The sequence below is a fragment of the Rhipicephalus microplus genome, chromosome 6, assembly GCF_043290135.1.
Source record: "Rhipicephalus microplus isolate Deutch F79 chromosome 6, USDA_Rmic, whole genome shotgun sequence".
Taxonomy (NCBI): domain Eukaryota; kingdom Metazoa; phylum Arthropoda; class Arachnida; order Ixodida; family Ixodidae; genus Rhipicephalus; species Rhipicephalus microplus.
Genome location: NC_134705.1, coordinates 85,155,453 through 85,173,844, shown reverse-complemented (window position 1 = coordinate 85,173,844; position 18,392 = coordinate 85,155,453). Strand labels below are relative to the sequence as shown.

The 18,392-nt window shown below is 53.3% G+C and overlaps 6 pseudogenes; all 6 read right to left on the bottom strand.

Annotated features, from left to right (window-relative positions):
• Window positions 1-2,305: 2,305 nt before the first annotated feature.
• Window positions 2,306-2,480, bottom strand: LOC142766307 (U2 spliceosomal RNA; annotated as a pseudogene).
• A 3,076-nt stretch (window positions 2,481-5,556) lies between these two features.
• Window positions 5,557-5,735, bottom strand: LOC142766367 (U2 spliceosomal RNA; annotated as a pseudogene).
• A 2,811-nt stretch (window positions 5,736-8,546) lies between these two features.
• LOC142766411 (U2 spliceosomal RNA) lies at window positions 8,547-8,721 on the bottom strand (annotated as a pseudogene).
• A 3,081-nt stretch (window positions 8,722-11,802) lies between these two features.
• On the bottom strand, window positions 11,803-11,977 carry LOC142766410 (U2 spliceosomal RNA; annotated as a pseudogene).
• A 3,076-nt stretch (window positions 11,978-15,053) lies between these two features.
• Window positions 15,054-15,232, bottom strand: LOC142766366 (U2 spliceosomal RNA; annotated as a pseudogene).
• A 2,811-nt stretch (window positions 15,233-18,043) lies between these two features.
• LOC142766409 (U2 spliceosomal RNA) lies at window positions 18,044-18,218 on the bottom strand (annotated as a pseudogene).
• Window positions 18,219-18,392: the final 174 nt, after the last annotated feature.

Sequence of the window (18,392 nt, the reverse complement as noted above, 5' to 3'; positions counted from 1 at the left end):
TCTTTCACACCTCGTACTTAGTTCTGGCCAAAAGCCGGGCAAACAGTAGCAAAGCAATTCCGACGTCCACCCATGCACAACCAGCATTGTGCACCGACAGCGGCAGCGCTGGCTTCACGGCATTGCTTTTATCCCCAGTCCGCTTGAAGTTTCTAGTTTCGCTTACAAACATGTTAAAACTGAAACCTTCTTTTTCCCAGAGGTCGAAGCCACGCGTGCTTGCTTGCATGCGTACTCTCTATGCGCCCATGACGTCACACCAAATGCTTGCTGGCGAACATTATCAGGCATGTCGCGAGGGATGCTACAGCATTTGTTTTAAAAACTGATGCATAGTGTACATGTCCAACTCGAGCACCAAAGTCTGGAAGGAAGGAAAAAAAAAAAAAAAAATGACTGTGCAAAATGTGAATACGTCACCCATCCAACATGGCTTCTACGCCGGCTGCCCAAGCAACGCCTCTGCAACGACGCCCACAATCATCGGCAAAAAGGTGGTGCCTTTGGCTGCTTCAGCACGCTCAACATATGCCTTGCAAGTTCCGACGTGGCGGAACACCGCACCGAGGTCGACGAAGGTCCTGCCGTGAAAGGCAGACCCGGGAATGCGTGCGAAACGTCTACCGCGTGGGTTGTGAAGCCGGTGAATGAAGGATCATGTGGCAGAGGGTGACGGAACGTGAGTGTGCGACTTGACGCTGCGATGTCGTTCAAGCGTTCAACGGGCCGGCAGGTTCTGTCTGTCGTGGTCGAAAACGTCCGAGTTTTGCTGATTCCGAGGGGTAGGAGTGCTATGGTGGCGTGTACGAGGCGCTGGTGCGGCGCTCCGTCGATCGTGCCGGACGGACATGAGGCGGCCGAAGGCGGTCGTGAAGTGGTCGCGGAAATCAGTGGAGAAGTACTCGCCTGCGCTTTTCGTCGAAGACGCGCGACACACGGTCTTCGGGAGACACGGGTGGTTGCACAAATGCGACCGTGCGTCAACGTGCAGCCATATTCGTGGATTATTTCGCCCCATTACGATAGCTTCGTCACTGCGCTCGCTGGTGTTGCTTGTTTTTGTTGACCTTCACTTGTGGCTCACACCCACTGTGGGGGATTGGCTGGTTTGTTGTTCTGCTTCTTCGACTTCTACATACTCGGCTTAGTGAAGCTGTGAGGAGTGACGAGTGGGTACGGAGGCAAAGCGCGCCCGGGGCGTGATCTCACGCGTCCTGGGGTCCACGTCGCTTCAGGTACGTGCGTGGTGCGTCCGAACGTCTAGTGCGCAATTTTCTTGGAACTTCCAGCAACTGGCAATTCCATTGAGGTGAGCGTGCGAGGATGTTCGTTGTAATTAACGAGAGCCAACGGTGGATGAGCTGGTATGAGATGGTGTTCAGAAATGAAGTGTTTGATCAACAAGGCGATGCCCGCCGTGGTGGTCTGATGGCCGTAAGGTACTCGGCTGCTGACCCGCAGGTGGTGGGATCGAATCCCGGCCGCGGCGGCTGCATTTCCCTGTGCTCAGATTAGGGTGCACGTGAAAGAACCCCAGGTGGTCGAAATTTTCCCATAATCATATGGTGGTTTTGGGACGTCAAACCCCAAAGGTCAGTGGACATAGGAAAAGCACATCGGGGCTTTGCCGCTCCACCGTACAGCAGGTGTGTGCGGAGTGGGTCCTGTGGCGTTCTTTGCGATTTTAATTTGTGATGGGGAATAGTGTAGATGCGTAGACGTGGCGAGAGCACGCGTCTTCAGGTTCAGACGCCGCGTGAAGATGTGAAATAAAAATGCCTTCGCTTGCCACTGCAACTGTAAACAGAAACACCAACCAAACCCCATTTTCTAGAGGCTTTTTTTATTTTTCGTTGCGAAACGGGTGAATTCGAAAAGCGGAAATAGCTTGGCACATACATACACACTTCTACACACATACATACATACACATCGCACATGCATACACATCGTATACACACTTCTAGCTTTCCTCCGAAACAGTAATGATAATTTCCTCAATAGTTTTATTAATATGAGTAGGAACGTTAAAAAAATAAGAAACTTGAGTATGTACGTGTGAACATAACAAAATAAAAGAGACCCTCCATATATGAAATACACACGGAAACATTTATTTTCCCAGAGCAATCGTAAGTGTAAACACAGCTAGCGCACTCCCTGCACGCGAATACCGCGTCAGCCGGGGCGGCGTGCCGCCACCGTCTCGGACACTCGACGCACCCAAGCCGTTTACCCCGGTATCATGGGTAAATCCGAACACTCCTTCTATCATTGAATTTATTGTCGAACTCACCCCGCAGGGGGTGAGTGGGCCGATCCCGGAGGTAGTGCAATACCGGGCCAACCCGTGGCGGAGGTGAAGCAAGCTTCAAGCACTCCGCCGCATCACAAAAATAAGTTTAATATCTTGGATCCAAATAGGATCCGTATCAGATATTAAGCTGATAAGAACAGATTGAGGTTGTCAAAAGAGGCAGCACACAAGAGAGGAAGTAGAAGTCTCGGCCTTGCTGGCCCGATCAAAGGCCGCCCGGACCTCCGGGACCACCGGGCCTGACCAAGGGTGCGGCGCCCTACCGGCTGCCCCAGCGTCCACCCTTTCTCACCAAAGGGCTTGGCCAGTCGCCATGGCTTAGAGCCATGGTGGAGCTGCATTGGAGCAGGCCGGCAGAGCAGGGGCTGGGCTGCACGTCCACCCAGGGCCGGGGAACCCTGGGCTTAGTCGGGAAGGCCGCCTTGGGCGACCACCCGCCAGCTAAGCAAGCGACCCCAGAGCTTATAGCTCAATACAGCGGTGATAGCGGGGTGAGCCTTTTGCCCACCGCGGAGCGTCACTCCCCTGCTGCCGCACCCCGAAGAGAGGCCGCAAGTGGATCCCGCAGGCATAACACCTTCGCGGGTCCAAAGACCCCAGACAGTCCTGCTGGAGAGGCCAGGCGGTCAGGGGTGGGTTCAGACCCACGCCCTAACCTCAGGACAGGGGAAGAACGTATAAGTTGCGGTGCAACTGCCCAGTCAGCTCCCGAGGGAGCCCGGTTTGGATGCACCGCAAGCGTAAGAAGGAAGCGGGAAAAGAGAAGCGAGAGGAGAAAGAAAAAAAAGAGTGAAAAGGGTTGTCCCCCCTCAAGGGGGGGCATCCAACCCCGGCCCAAAGGCCAAAAATGTAGTCCCGAGAGGTAGGACTACACTTTGATCTTAGCCAAAAGGCCGAGAAGCGATGCAATTCATTAGCACGTAATTAAAATCCATTCTTTCACACCTCGTACTTAGTTCTGGCCAAAAGCCGGGCAAACAGTAGCAAAGCAATTCCGACGTCCACCCATGCACAACCAGCATTGTGCACCGACAGCGGCAGCGCTGGCTTCACGGCATTGCTTTTATCCCCAGTCCGCTTGAAGTTTCTAGTTTCGCTTACAAACATGTTAAAACTGAAACCTTCTTTTTCCCAGAGGTCGAAGCCACGCGTGCTTGCTTGCATGCGTACTCTCTATGCGCCCATGACGTCACACCAAATGCTTGCTGGCGAACATTATCAGGCATGTCGCGAGGGATGCTACAGCATTTGTTTTAAAAACTGATGCATAGTGTACATGTCCAACTCGAGCACCAAAGTCTGGAAGGAAGGAAAAAAAAAAAAAAATGACTGTGCAAAATGTGAATACGTCACCCATCCAACATGGCTTCTACGCCGGCTGCCCAAGCAACGCCTCTGCAACGACGCCCACAATCATCGGCAAAAAGGTGGTGCCTTTGGCTGCTTCAGCACGCTCAACATATGCCTTGCAAGTTCCGACGTGGCGGAACACCGCACCGAGGTCGACGAAGGTCCTGCCGTGAAAGGCAGACCCGGGAATGCGTGCGAAACGTCTACCGCGTGGGTTGTGAAGCCGGTGAATGAAGGATCATGTGGCAGAGGGTGACGGAACGTGAGTGTGCGACTTGACGCTGCGATGTCGTTCAAGCGTTCAACGGGCCGGCAGGTTCTGTCTGTCGTGGTCGAAAACGTCCGAGTTTTGCTGATTCCGAGGGGTAGGAGTGCTATGGTGGCGTGTACGAGGCGCTGGTGCGGCGCTCCGTCGATCGTGCCGGACGGACATGAGGCGGCCGAAGGCGGTCGTGAAGTGGTCGCGGAAATCAGTGGAGAAGTACTCGCCTGCGCTTTTCGTCGAAGACGCGCGACAGACGGTCTTCGGGAGACACGGGTGGTTGCACAAATGCGACCGTGCGTCAACGTGCAGCCATATTCGTGGATTATTTCGCCCCATTACGATAGCTTCGTCACTGCGCTCGCTGGTGTTGCTTGTTTTTGTTGACCTTCACTTGTGGCTCACACCCACTGTGGGGGATTGGCTGGTTTGTTGTTCTGCTTCTTCGACTTCTACATACTCGGCTTAGTGAAGCTGTGAGGAGTGACGAGTGGGTACGGAGGCAAAGCGCGCCCGGGGCGTGATCTCACGCGTCCTGGGGTCCACGTCGCTTCAGGTACGTGCGTGGTGCGTCCGAACGTCTAGTGCGCAATTTTCTTGGAACTTCCAGCAACTGGCAATTCCATTGAGGTGAGCGTGCGAGGATGTTCGTTGTAATTAACGAGAGCCAACGGTGGATGAGCTGGTATGAGATGGTGTTCAGAAATGAAGTGTTTGATCAACAAGGCGATGCCCGCCGTGGTGGTCTGATGGCCGTAAGGTACTCGGCTGCTGACCCGCAGGTGGTGGGATCGAATCCCGGCCGCGGCGGCTGCATTTCCCTGTGCTCAGATTAGGGTGCACGTGAAAGAACCCCAGGTGGTCGAAATTTTCCCATAATCATATGGTGGTTTTGGGACGTCAAACCCCAAAGGTCAGTGGACATAGGAAAAGCACATCGGGGCTTTGCCGCTCCACCGTACAGCAGGTGTGTGCGGAGTGGGTCCTGTGGCGTTCTTTGCGATTTTAATTTGTGATGGGGAATAGTGTAGATGCGTAGACGTGGCGAGAGCACGCGTCTTCAGGTTCAGACGCCGCGTGAAGATGTGAAATAAAAATGCCTTCGCTTGCCACTGCAACTGTAAACAGAAACACCAACCAAACCCCATTTTCTAGAGGCTTTTTTTATTTTTCGTTGCGAAACGGGTGAATTCGAAAAGCGGAAATAGCTTGGCACATACATACACACTTCTACACACATACATACATACACATCGCACATGCATACACATCGTATACACACTTCTAGCTTTCCTCCGAAACAGTAATGATAATTTCCTCAATAGTTTTATTAATATGAGTAGGAACGTTAAAAAAAATAAGAAACTTGAGTATGTACGTGTGAACATAACAAAATAAAAGAGACCCTCCATATATGAAATACACACGGAAACATTTATTTTCCCAGAGCAATCGTAAGTGTAAACACAGCTAGCGCACTCCCTGCACGCGAATACCGCGTCAGCCGGGGCGGCGTGCCGCCACCGTCTCGGACACTCGACGCACCCAAGCCGTTTACCCCGGTATCATGGGTAAATCCGAACACTCCTTCTATCATTGAATTTATTGTCGAACTCACCCCGCAGGGGGTGAGTGGGCCGATCCCGGAGGTAGTGCAATACCGGGCCAACCCGTGGCGGAGGTGAAGCAAGCTTCAAGCACTCCGCCGCATCACAAAAATAAGTTTAATATCTTGGATCCAAATAGGATCCGTATCAGATATTAAGCTGATAAGAACAGAGGTTTTCAAAAATGTTAGGAACATTTCTGACCGAAAAGGAAAAACTTGTTCTCATTTTTTGTTCCTTCAACCAGAAAGGAAGAAGGTGGTGTATCGTGAACTGTGTATAGAGAAGGTAAAAATAGGAAATAGCAGGGGAGAAAAAGTGAAAGGGGCGTGTGTCGTGTAGTATCACCTCTTATTTTTGCGATGTCTTTGGGAGGGTGACTTTGTCAGCACGTGGCCCAGCGAGTGACAGTCACTTTATGGCCACGTGTGCGCAGTACACTTCCCGAGAAGCTGCAATGGTCTCGCTCACTGCAAGCTTCTTAAGTAACCGGAGATATCTCCGGCTGCAGAGTTTTTTAAAAACTCTGTCATTTGCCGGGTCCCAGGAGCCAAGCATGCCGACGACGACTGCTTCGATCGTGACTCTCTGGTAGCGGCGGAGCAAGAAGTCCCGAACTGGTTCGTATTTTCGTTCCTTTTCCAGTCGGGCTGCCTCGAGTGCTTTGAGCCGGTTGTCAAAGGGGCAGGTCACGTCGACGATGATCGCCTCTTCCCCCCTGGCGAGAACGAGGTCGGGGCGAAGGTTGGTGGTACCAACCGCTCTGTTCTCATGCGTGACCGTGAACTTCTTGCTGGCGGCTTGTTTCACCCTCGCCACAATCTTGTTGTGACGACTGGTGTAGGCCATGCTGTGGCGCATGCAGTGACCCAGGACGTGTGGCAGCGTTTCCACTGCGTAACCGCACACACGGCACCGTTTGTCGGCGGAGGTGGTCCATGGGTTGGCTCCATTCACAGGTAGGAGGTTCAGGCGTGCCCTGTGAATGAAGCGCCAGTCGCAAAAGCGGGTGAATTTGCCGGAGCGCATGAAGTGGGAGCTGCTCGGGTCTGCGGCGACGCATTCCATTGCCTTCCCTTGATTGGGCATTTCTTGAAGGAAGCGATCGCGTGCCCGCATCATTCGGACACGCAGCGTTTTCACCACTTTTCGTCGTTTCTTTGACGTGAGAGTTTCCTCTCCGTCACACGTGATGCTGGTCCCCCCGTCCTCGAAGATTTCCCAGGTGACGTGTAGCCTGCGGGAAGCCTTCCGAGCCTCGGTCCAGACGGACTGCAGTTGTGTCGGCCGTGCCTGGAAAATGCCCTCCGTTTCGCCGCTGAGGTAGCAGGCGAGCTCCTCGTTGGTGGCCTGCCTGCGAATGCGCTTGGAGACAATTTTGGTTAGCGCTTCGAAGGCAAGTTCCCGGACCTCGAGATCGGCTGAGGTCAGAAGCTTGAAGGCGTTGTCCACGCGGCAGGCGTCACTTGTGTCTGCGGCGAGGGGGATTCCAGCTGCTCCGGCCGCTGCGCTGCCGTAGAGGTAGTTGTTTGCAGCGTTACCTGGAAGATAAAGAGTTTTCTTTATCAGGGGCCGGAGTGCGTCGTCTAGGCGGGCCCATTCCGCCTTGCCCACTTGTCCGCACCGCATGGCGAAGTTGAGTGCTGGAAAGACAAAAGTTTTCAGTGCATCAATTCGCTGCCATGGGGCAAGCATGGACTCGAGCAGGGTGCGGCCGACGGAGATCGCCTCATCGACCTTAGAGCGGTCTTGGAGAAGGCTGAACCCGACGGGGCGTCCTAGAAAAGATTGACTCTCGTAGTCACTGATGCGAGGGATCTCTTCTCCGTCGACGAAGAATTTCGTGTCCCTAGTGCCTACGGGAGTCCTACCAGAGAGGTGCAGGCTTCTGCACTTCTTGGGGTTCAGCCGAAGTCCCAGCTGGCCCGCGAGAGCCGCCACGACGTTGATGCGGTCCTGCAGTTTCTGCAGTCCTGCAGTTGATGCGGTCCTGCAACTGGCAATTCCATTGAGGTGAGCGTGCGAGGATGTTCGTTGTAATTAACGAGAGCCAACGGTGGATGAGCTGGTATGAGATGGTGTTCAGAAATGAAGTGTTTGATCAACAAGGCGATGCCCGCCGTGGTGGTCTGATGGCCGTAAGGTACTCGGCTGCTGACCCGCAGGTGGTGGGATCGAATCCCGGCCGCGGCGGCTGCATTTCCCTGTGCTCAGATTAGGGTGCACGTGAAAGAACCCCAGGTGGTCGAAATTTTCCCATAATCATATGGTGGTTTTGGGACGTCAAACCCCAAAGGTCAGTGGACATAGGAAAAGCACATCGGGGCTTTGCCGCTCCACCGTACAGCAGGTGTGTGCGGAGTGGGTCCTGTGGCGTTCTTTGCGATTTTAATTTGTGATGGGGAATAGTGTGTAGATGCGTAGACGTGGCGAGAGCACGCGTCTTCAGGTTCAGACGCCGCGTGAAGATGTGAAATAAAAATGCCTTCGCTTGCCACTGCAACTGTAAACAGAAACACCAACCAAACCCCATTTTCTAGAGGCTTTTTTTATTTTTCGTTGCGAAACGGGTGAATTCGAAAAGCGGAAATAGCTTGGCACATACATACACACTTCTACACACATACATACATACACATCGCACATGCATACACATCGTATACACACTTCTAGCTTTCCTCCGAAACAGTAATGATAATTCCTCAATAGTTTTATTAATATGAGTAGGAACGTTAAAAAAATAAGAAACTTGAGTATGTACGTGTGAACATAACAAAATAAAAGAGACCCTCCATATATGAAATACACACGGAAACATTTATTTTCCCAGAGCAATCGTAAGTGTAAACACAGCTAGCGCACTCCCTGCACGCGAATACCGCGTCAGCCGGGGCGGCGTGCCGCCACCGTCTCGGACACTCGACGCACCCAAGCCGTTTACCCCGGTATCATGGGTAAATCCGAACACTCCTTCTATCATTGAATTTATTGTCGAACTCACCCCGCAGGGGGTGAGTGGGCCGATCCCGGAGGTAGTGCAATACCGGGCCAACCCGTGGCGGAGGTGAAGCAAGCTTCAAGCACTCCGCCGCATCACAAAAATAAGTTTAATATCTTGGATCCAAATAGGATCCGTATCAGATATTAAGCTGATAAGAACAGAGTGAGGTTGTCAAAAGAGGCAGCACACAAGAGAGGAAGTAGAAGTCTCGGCCTTGCTGGCCCGATCAAAGGCCGCCCGGACCTCCGGGACCACCGGGCCTGACCAAGGGTGCGGCGCCCTACCGGCTGCCCCAGCGTCCACCCTTTCTCACCAAAGGGCTTGGCCAGTCGCCATGGCTTAGAGCCATGGTGGAGCTGCATTGGAGCAGGCCGGCAGAGCAGGGGCTGGGCTGCACGTCCACCCAGGGCCGGGGTACCCTGGGCTTAGTCGGGAAGGCCGTCTTGGGCGACCACCCGCCAGCTAAGCAAGCGACCCCAGAGCTTATAGCTCAATACAGCGGTGATAGCGGGGTGAGCCTTTTGCCCACCGCGGAGCGTCACTCCCCTGCTGCCGCACCCCGAAGAGAGGCCGCAAGTGGATCCCGCAGGCATAACACCTTCGCGGGTCCAAAGACCCCAGACAGTCCTGCTGGAGAGGCCAGGCGGTCAGGGGTGGGTTCAGACCCACGCCCTAACCTCAGGACAGGGGAAGAACGTATAAGTTGCGGTGCAACTGCCCAGTCAGCTCCCGAGGGAGCCCGGTTTGGATGCACCGCAAGCGTAAGAAGGAAGCGGGAAAAGAGAAGCGAGAGGAGAAAGAAAAAAAAGAGTGAAAAGGGTTGTCCCCCCTCAAGGGGGGGCATCCAACCCCGGCCCAAAGGCCAAAAATGTAGTCCCGAGAGGTAGGACTACACTTTGATCTTAGCCAAAAGGCCGAGAAGCGATGCAATTCATTAGCACGTAATTAAAATCCATTCTTTCACACCTCGTACTTAGTTCTGGCCAAAAGCCGGGCAAACAGTAGCAAAGCAATTCCGACGTCCACCCATGCACAACCAGCATTGTGCACCGACAGCGGCAGCGCTGGCTTCACGGCATTGCTTTTATCCCCAGTCCGCTTGAAGTTTCTAGTTTCGCTTACAAACATGTTAAAACTGAAACCTTCTTTTTCCCAGAGGTCGAAGCCACGCGTGCTTGCTTGCATGCGTACTCTCTATGCGCCCATGACGTCACACCAAATGCTTGCTGGCGAACATTATCAGGCATGTCGCGAGGGATGCTACAGCATTTGTTTTAAAAACTGATGCATAGTGTACATGTCCAACTCGAGCACCAAAGTCTGGAAGGAAGGAAAAAAAAAAAAAAAAAAAATGACTGTGCAAAATGTGAATACGTCACCCATCCAACATGGCTTCTACGCCGGCTGCCCAAGCAACGCCTCTGCAACGACGCCCACAATCATCGGCAAAAAGGTGGTGCCTTTGGCTGCTTCAGCACGCTCAACATATGCCTTGCAAGTTCCGACGTGGCGGAACACCGCACCGAGGTCGACGAAGGTCCTGCCGTGAAAGGCAGACCCGGGAATGCGTGCGAAACGTCTACCGCGTGGGTTGTGAAGCCGGTGAATGAAGGATCATGTGGCAGAGGGTGACGGAACGTGAGTGTGCGACTTGACGCTGCGATGTCGTTCAAGCGTTCAACGGGCCGGCAGGTTCTGTCTGTCGTGGTCGAAAACGTCCGAGTTTTGCTGATTCCGAGGGGTAGGAGTGCTATGGTGGCGTGTACGAGGCGCTGGTGCGGCGCTCCGTCGATCGTGCCGGACGGACATGAGGCGGCCGAAGGCGGTCGTGAAGTGGTCGCGGAAATCAGTGGAGAAGTACTCGCCTGCGCTTTTCGTCGAAGACGCGCGACAGACGGTCTTCGGGAGACACGGGTGGTTGCACAAATGCGACCGTGCGTCAACGTGCAGCCATATTCGTGGATTATTTCGCCCCATTACGATAGCTTCGTCACTGCGCTCGCTGGTGTTGCTTGTTTTTGTTGACCTTCACTTGTGGCTCACACCCACTGTGGGGGATTGGCTGGTTTGTTGTTCTGCTTCTTCGACTTCTACATACTCGGCTTAGTGAAGCTGTGAGGAGTGACGAGTGGGTACGGAGGCAAAGCGCGCCCGGGGCGTGATCTCACGCGTCCTGGGGTCCACGTCGCTTCAGGTACGTGCGTGGTGCGTCCGAACGTCTAGTGCGCAATTTTCTTGGAACTTCCAGCAACTGGCAATTCCATTGAGGTGAGCGTGCGAGGATGTTCGTTGTAATTAACGAGAGCCAACGGTGGATGAGCTGGTATGAGATGGTGTTCAGAAATGAAGTGTTTGATCAACAAGGCGATGCCCGCCGTGGTGGTCTGATGGCCGTAAGGTACTCGGCTGCTGACCCGCAGGTGGTGGGATCGAATCCCGGCCGCGGCGGCTGCATTTCCCTGTGCTCAGATTAGGGTGCACGTGAAAGAACCCCAGGTGGTCGAAATTTTCCCATAATCATATGGTGGTTTTGGGACGTCAAACCCCAAAGGTCAGTGGACATAGGAAAAGCACATCGGGGCTTTGCCGCTCCACCGTACAGCAGGTGTGTGCGGAGTGGGTCCTGTGGCGTTCTTTGCGATTTTAATTTGTGATGGGGAATAGTGTAGATGCGTAGACGTGGCGAGAGCACGCGTCTTCAGGTTCAGACGCCGCGTGAAGATGTGAAATAAAAATGCCTTCGCTTGCCACTGCAACTGTAAACAGAAACACCAACCAAACCCCATTTTCTAGAGGCTTTTTTTATTTTTCGTTGCGAAACGGGTGAATTCGAAAAGCGGAAATAGCTTGGCACATACATACACACTTCTACACACATACATACATACACATCGCACATGCATACACATCGTATACACACTTCTAGCTTTCCTCCGAAACAGTAATGATAATTTCCTCAATAGTTTTATTAATATGAGTAGGAACGTTAAAAAAAATAAGAAACTTGAGTATGTACGTGTGAACATAACAAAATAAAAGAGACCCTCCATATATGAAATACACACGGAAACATTTATTTTCCCAGAGCAATCGTAAGTGTAAACACAGCTAGCGCACTCCCTGCACGCGAATACCGCGTCAGCCGGGGCGGCGTGCCGCCACCGTCTCGGACACTCGACGCACCCAAGCCGTTTACCCCGGTATCATGGGTAAATCCGAACACTCCTTCTATCATTGAATTTATTGTCGAACTCACCCCGCAGGGGGTGAGTGGGCCGATCCCGGAGGTAGTGCAATACCGGGCCAACCCGTGGCGGAGGTGAAGCAAGCTTCAAGCACTCCGCCGCATCACAAAAATAAGTTTAATATCTTGGATCCAAATAGGATCCGTATCAGATATTAAGCTGATAAGAACAGAGTGAGGTTGTCAAAAGAGGCAGCACACAAGAGAGGAAGTAGAAGTCTCGGCCTTGCTGGCCCGATCAAAGGCCGCCCGGACCTCCGGGACCACCGGGCCTGACCAAGGGTGCGGCGCCCTACCGGCTGCCCCAGCGTCCACCCTTTCTCACCAAAGGGCTTGGCCAGTCGCCATGGCTTAGAGCCATGGTGGAGCTGCATTGGAGCAGGCCGGCAGAGCAGGGGCTGGGCTGCACGTCCACCCAGGGCCGGGGTACCCTGGGCTTAGTCGGGAAGGCCGCCTTGGGCGACCACCCGCCAGCTAAGCAAGCGACCCCAGAGCTTATAGCTCAATACAGCGGTGATAGCGGGGTGAGCCTTTTGCCCACCGCGGAGCGTCACTCCCCTGCTGCCGCACCCCGAAGAGAGGCCGCAAGTGGATCCCGCAGGCATAACACCTTCGCGGGTCCAAAGACCCCAGACAGTCCTGCTGGAGAGGCCAGGCGGTCAGGGGTGGGTTCAGACCCACGCCCTAACCTCAGGACAGGGGAAGAACGTATAAGTTGCGGTGCAACTGCCCAGTCAGCTCCCGAGGGAGCCCGGTTTGGATGCACCGCAAGCGTAAGAAGGAAGCGGGAAAAGAGAAGCGAGAGGAGAAAGAAAAAAAAGAGTGAAAAGGGTTGTCCCCCCTCAAGGGGGGGCATCCAACCCCGGCCCAAAGGCCAAAAATGTAGTCCCGAGAGGTAGGACTACACTTTGATCTTAGCCAAAAGGCCGAGAAGCGATGCAATTCATTAGCACGTAATTAAAATCCATTCTTTCACACCTCGTACTTAGTTCTGGCCAAAAGCCGGGCAAACAGTAGCAAAGCAATTCCGACGTCCACCCATGCACAACCAGCATTGTGCACCGACAGCGGCAGCGCTGGCTTCACGGCATTGCTTTTATCCCCAGTCCGCTTGAAGTTTCTAGTTTCGCTTACAAACATGTTAAAACTGAAACCTTCTTTTTCCCAGAGGTCGAAGCCACGCGTGCTTGCTTGCATGCGTACTCTCTATGCGCCCATGACGTCACACCAAATGCTTGCTGGCGAACATTATCAGGCATGTCGCGAGGGATGCTACAGCATTTGTTTTAAAAACTGATGCATAGTGTACATGTCCAACTCGAGCACCAAAGTCTGGAAGGAAGGAAAAAAAAAAAAAAATGACTGTGCAAAATGTGAATACGTCACCCATCCAACATGGCTTCTACGCCGGCTGCCCAAGCAACGCCTCTGCAACGACGCCCACAATCATCGGCAAAAAGGTGGTGCCTTTGGCTGCTTCAGCACGCTCAACATATGCCTTGCAAGTTCCGACGTGGCGGAACACCGCACCGAGGTCGACGAAGGTCCTGCCGTGAAAGGCAGACCCGGGAATGCGTGCGAAACGTCTACCGCGTGGGTTGTGAAGCCGGTGAATGAAGGATCATGTGGCAGAGGGTGACGGAACGTGAGTGTGCGACTTGACGCTGCGATGTCGTTCAAGCGTTCAACGGGCCGGCAGGTTCTGTCTGTCGTGGTCGAAAACGTCCGAGTTTTGCTGATTCCGAGGGGTAGGAGTGCTATGGTGGCGTGTACGAGGCGCTGGTGCGGCGCTCCGTCGATCGTGCCGGACGGACATGAGGCGGCCGAAGGCGGTCGTGAAGTGGTCGCGGAAATCAGTGGAGAAGTACTCGCCTGCGCTTTTCGTCGAAGACGCGCGACAGACGGTCTTCGGGAGACACGGGTGGTTGCACAAATGCGACCGTGCGTCAACGTGCAGCCATATTCGTGGATTATTTCGCCCCATTACGATAGCTTCGTCACTGCGCTCGCTGGTGTTGCTTGTTTTTGTTGACCTTCACTTGTGGCTCACACCCACTGTGGGGGATTGGCTGGTTTGTTGTTCTGCTTCTTCGACTTCTACATACTCGGCTTAGTGAAGCTGTGAGGAGTGACGAGTGGGTACGGAGGCAAAGCGCGCCCGGGGCGTGATCTCACGCGTCCTGGGGTCCACGTCGCTTCAGGTACGTGCGTGGTGCGTCCGAACGTCTAGTGCGCAATTTTCTTGGAACTTCCAGCAACTGGCAATTCCATTGAGGTGAGCGTGCGAGGATGTTCGTTGTAATTAACGAGAGCCAACGGTGGATGAGCTGGTATGAGATGGTGTTCAGAAATGAAGTGTTTGATCAACAAGGCGATGCCCGCCGTGGTGGTCTGATGGCCGTAAGGTACTCGGCTGCTGACCCGCAGGTGGTGGGATCGAATCCCGGCCGCGGCGGCTGCATTTCCCTGTGCTCAGATTAGGGTGCACGTGAAAGAACCCCAGGTGGTCGAAATTTTCCCATAATCATATGGTGGTTTTGGGACGTCAAACCCCAAAGGTCAGTGGACATAGGAAAAGCACATCGGGGCTTTGCCGCTCCACCGTACAGCAGGTGTGTGCGGAGTGGGTCCTGTGGCGTTCTTTGCGATTTTAATTTGTGATGGGGAATAGTGTAGATGCGTAGACGTGGCGAGAGCACGCGTCTTCAGGTTCAGACGCCGCGTGAAGATGTGAAATAAAAATGCCTTCGCTTGCCACTGCAACTGTAAACAGAAACACCAACCAAACCCCATTTTCTAGAGGCTTTTTTTATTTTTCGTTGCGAAACGGGTGAATTCGAAAAGCGGAAATAGCTTGGCACATACATACACACTTCTACACACATACATACATACACATCGCACATGCATACACATCGTATACACACTTCTAGCTTTCCTCCGAAACAGTAATGATAATTTCCTCAATAGTTTTATTAATATGAGTAGGAACGTTAAAAAAAATAAGAAACTTGAGTATGTACGTGTGAACATAACAAAATAAAAGAGACCCTCCATATATGAAATACACACGGAAACATTTATTTTCCCAGAGCAATCGTAAGTGTAAACACAGCTAGCGCACTCCCTGCACGCGAATACCGCGTCAGCCGGGGCGGCGTGCCGCCACCGTCTCGGACACTCGACGCACCCAAGCCGTTTACCCCGGTATCATGGGTAAATCCGAACACTCCTTCTATCATTGAATTTATTGTCGAACTCACCCCGCAGGGGGTGAGTGGGCCGATCCCGGAGGTAGTGCAATACCGGGCCAACCCGTGGCGGAGGTGAAGCAAGCTTCAAGCACTCCGCCGCATCACAAAAATAAGTTTAATATCTTGGATCCAAATAGGATCCGTATCAGATATTAAGCTGATAAGAACAGAGGTTTTCAAAAATGTTAGGAACATTTCTGACCGAAAAGGAAAAACTTGTTCTCATTTTTTGTTCCTTCAACCAGAAAGGAAGAAGGTGGTGTATCGTGAACTGTGTATAGAGAAGGTGAAAATAGGAAATAGCAGGGGAGAAAAAGTGAAAGGGGCGTGTGTCGTGTAGTATCACCTCTTATTTTTGCGATGTCTTTGGGAGGGTGACTTTGTCAGCACGTGGCCCAGCGAGTGACAGTCACTTTATGGCCACGTGTGCGCAGTACACTTCCCGAGAAGCTGCAATGGTCTCGCTCACTGCAAGCTTCTTAAGTAACCGGAGATATCTCCGGCTGCAGAGTTTTTTAAAAACTCTGTCATTTGCCGGGTCCCAGGAGCCAAGCATGCCGACGACGACTGCTTCGATCGTGACTCTCTGGTAGCGGCGGAGCAAGAAGTCCCGAACTGGTTCGTATTTTCGTTCCTTTTCCAGTCGGGCTGCCTCGAGTGCTTTGAGCCGGTTGTCAAAGGGGCAGGTCACGTCGACGATGATCGCCTCTTCCCCCCTGGCGAGAACGAGGTCGGGGCGAAGGTTGGTGGTACCAACCGCTCTGTTCTCATGCGTGACCGTGAACTTCTTGCTGGCGGCTTGTTTCACCCTCGCCACAATCTTGTTGTGACGACTGGTGTAGGCCATGCTGTGGCGCATGCAGTGACCCAGGACGTGTGGCAGCGTTTCCACTGCGTAACCGCACACACGGCACCGTTTGTCGGCGGAGGTGGTCCATGGGTTGGCTCCATTCACAGGTAGGAGGTTCAGGCGTGCCCTGTGAATGAAGCGCCAGTCGCAAAAGCGGGTGAATTTGCCGGAGCGCATGAAGTGGGAGCTGCTCGGGTCTGCGGCGACGCATTCCATTGCCTTCCCTTGATTGGGCATTTCTTGAAGGAAGCGATCGCGTGCCCGCATCATTCGGACACGCAGCGTTTTCACCACTTTTCGTCGTTTCTTTGACGTGAGAGTTTCCTCTCCGTCACACGTGATGCTGGTCCCCCCGTCCTCGAAGATTTCCCAGGTGACGTGTAGCCTGCGGGAAGCCTTCCGAGCCTCGGTCCAGACGGACTGCAGTTGTGTCGGCCGTGCCTGGAAAATGCCCTCCGTTTCGCCGCTGAGGTAGCAGGCGAGCTCCTCGTTGGTGGCCTGCCTGCGAATGCGCTTGGAGACAATTTTGGTTAGCGCTTCGAAGGCAAGTTCCCGGACCTCGAGATCGGCTGAGGTCAGAAGCTTGAAGGCGTTGTCCACGCGGCAGGCGTCACTTGTGTCTGCGGCGAGGGGGATTCCAGCTGCTCCGGCCGCTGCGCTGCCGTAGAGGTAGTTGTTTGCAGCGTTACCTGGAAGATAAAGAGTTTTCTTTATCAGGGGCCGGAGTGCGTCGTCTAGGCGGGCCCATTCCGCCTTGCCCACTTGTCCGCACCGCATGGCGAAGTTGAGTGCTGGAAAGACAAAAGTTTTCAGTGCATCAATTCGCTGCCATGGGGCAAGCATGGACTCGAGCAGGGTGCGGCCGACGGAGATCGCCTCATCGACCTTAGAGCGGTCTTGGAGAAGGCTGAACCCGACGGGGCGTCCTAGAAAAGATTGACTCTCGTAGTCACTGATGCGAGGGATCTCTTCTCCGTCGACGAAGAATTTCGTGTCCCTAGTGCCTACGGGAGTCCTACCAGAGAGGTGCAGGCTTCTGCACTTCTTGGGGTTCAGCCGAAGTCCCAGCTGGCCCGCGAGAGCCGCCACGACGTTGATGCGGTCCTGCAGTTTCTGCAGTCCTGCAGTTGATGCGGTCCTGCAACTGGCAATTCCATTGAGGTGAGCGTGCGAGGATGTTCGTTGTAATTAACGAGAGCCAACGGTGGATGAGCTGGTATGAGATGGTGTTCAGAAATGAAGTGTTTGATCAACAAGGCGATGCCCGCCGTGGTGGTCTGATGGCCGTAAGGTACTCGGCTGCTGACCCGCAGGTGGTGGGATCGAATCCCGGCCGCGGCGGCTGCATTTCCCTGTGCTCAGATTAGGGTGCACGTGAAAGAACCCCAGGTGGTCGAAATTTTCCCATAATCATATGGTGGTTTTGGGACGTCAAACCCCAAAGGTCAGTGGACATAGGAAAAGCACATCGGGGCTTTGCCGCTCCACCGTACAGCAGGTGTGTGCGGAGTGGGTCCTGTGGCGTTCTTTGCGATTTTAATTTGTGATGGGGAATAGTGTAGATGCGCAGACGTGGCGAGAGCACGCGTCTTCAGGTTCAGACGCCGCGTGAACATGTGAAATAAAAATGCCTTCGCTTGCCACTGCAACTGTAAACAGAAACACCAACCAAACCCCATTTTCTAGAGGCTTTTTTTATTTTTCGTTGCGAAACGGGTGAATTCGAAAAGCGGAAATAGCTTGGCACATACATACACACTTCTACACACATACATACATACACATCGCACATGCATACACATCGTATACACACTTCTAGCTTTCCTCCGAAACAGTAATGATAATTTCCTCAATAGTTTTATTAATATGAGTAGGAACGTTAAAAAAAATAAGAAACTTGAGTATGTACGTGTGAACATAACAAAATAAAAGAGACCCTCCATATATGAAATACACACGGAAACATTTATTTTCCCAGAGCAATCGTAAGTGTAAACACAGCTAGCGCACTCCCTGCACGCGAATACCGCGTCAGCCGGGGCGGCGTGCCGCCACCGTCTCGGACACTCGACGCACCCAAGCCGTTTACCCCGGTATCATGGGTAAATCCGAACACTCCTTCTATCATTGAATTTATTGTCGAACTCACCCCGCAGGGGGTGAGTGGGCCGATCCCGGAGGTAGTGCAATACCGGGCCAACCCGTGGCGGAGGTGAAGCAAGCTTCAAGCACTCCGCCGCATCACAAAAATAAGTTTAATATCTTGGATCCAAATAGGATCCGTATCAGATATTAAGCTGATAAGAACAGAGTGAGGTTGTCAAAAGAGGCAGCACACAAGAGAGGAAGTAGAAGTCTCGGCCTTGCTGGCCCGATCAAAGGCCGCCCGGACCTCCGGGACCACCGGGCCTGACCAAGGGTGCGGCGCCCTACCGGCTGCCCCAGCGTCCACCCTTTCTCACCAAAGGGCTTGGCCAGTCGCCATGGCTTAGAGCCATGGTGGAGCT